Below are 1,430 nucleotides of genomic sequence, written 5' to 3'. Positions count from 1 at the left end.
TTTCTTTGGAATGGGAACAAATATAGATCTCTTCCAGTCAGTTGGCCAAGTGGTTGTTCTCCAGATTTCTTGGCACAACTTGGTGAGCACATTTAACGGGCTAGTTTTCAGAAATAGAACCTCAGGACTATCAAGAATTGCCTGAGATGGTGGCAAACCACCACCAGGCCACTGTCCCTCACTACATGTAAATAGGCTTTTCAGATTCAGTGAATCTATGTCATCGATTAGCAGAGAAAGATAAAAACCCAATAGTTGTTCTTCAGAATCAAGTCGACTCATAAACACAGTCTGAACTCTCCCCTGTCCTGTGCCGTCCTCATCGTTTCTGAGACATCGCAGTCTGTTACAGTCTATGTGTCAATCCATCCCGGGGAGAGTCTTCCTGTGTTTTGCTGATCCTCCACTTTTCCAAGGACTGACCCCTCCTAACAACATCCCCTGAGTATGTGTGATGAAGTTTGACTCCCTCACTCTGGCTGCACTTTCTCCAAGACCTACTTATCCGTCCTTTTCTCCAGGAATGCTCAGCACTCTTCTCCAACACATGCGTAGTAGCCTCAATTAAGAAAATTGCATCTGTGGGGTGAGTGGATAAGGAAAGACATTCTACTAAGATTTTGTATCAGTTTTCTAACTGATAACCAGCTACAAAATGATCTAGCATATAAATAAGTGCTGATAGAGATTTTCCAATGTGTGAGATAGGTTTTATTTGCTTAGCATTAATGAAAAGGATGAATCTAGAATTTGAGTATCACTGTAGAAAATGTAGTGCGTCAGGAGAATCTTCGAAGGGAGTACAACTTTGAAAACAAAGTGAAGGAAGCTAACATAAGTTTCTAGAAACACATGTAAAATGGCTAACAGAATGCCTTAAGTATCATATATAGTGAGTAATATGCTTCTCTTTCCATATTGCTAAGGATGAATCAACCCTACAAAGTGATAAATTTATATACAATGTACATTGGAGCTAAACTTCATTTGACTTAATGTTAGAAAAGAATCATTTCTGAAGAGAGCTGAGCCCACACAAATTCCAATCTTTTATGTTTCTTTCTTGGTAAAGAAGAGTAAATAAATGTTCCATGACAACCTGTTCTCAGTTATGTTTCTGTTGCCCACTACCCCCAAACAGGGGTCTCTAATCAGTCTACCTTCAAAGAATTTATTCATCCCTGTTATCCAGTCTCTAACTTCTTGGTTCCAAGGCCAACTCTTTTGTCTGTGTCATCTCTGCCACCATGACATGTTGAGCACTTTAAATTCCTCCTATGTGGTCAGGCCCCTTGGAAAACATAACTCTTTCTTATGTCTTTTTTTCAGGTAACTACACATGAGGGAACTTCATTCTTTCTCTCTTTGGAAAAGAGGAAAATAGGAAGAACATAAATAGGTGAAAAGACTCAGAGAAGAGTTGAACATCT

Source organism: Elephantulus edwardii, unplaced genomic scaffold, assembly GCF_000299155.1.
Source record: "Elephantulus edwardii isolate Elephantulus edwardi_28Jun2011 unplaced genomic scaffold, EleEdw1.0 scaffold00079, whole genome shotgun sequence".
Classification (NCBI taxonomy): Eukaryota; Metazoa; Chordata; class Mammalia; order Macroscelidea; family Macroscelididae; genus Elephantulus; species Elephantulus edwardii.
Note: the sequence above shows the minus strand (reverse complement) of the source record.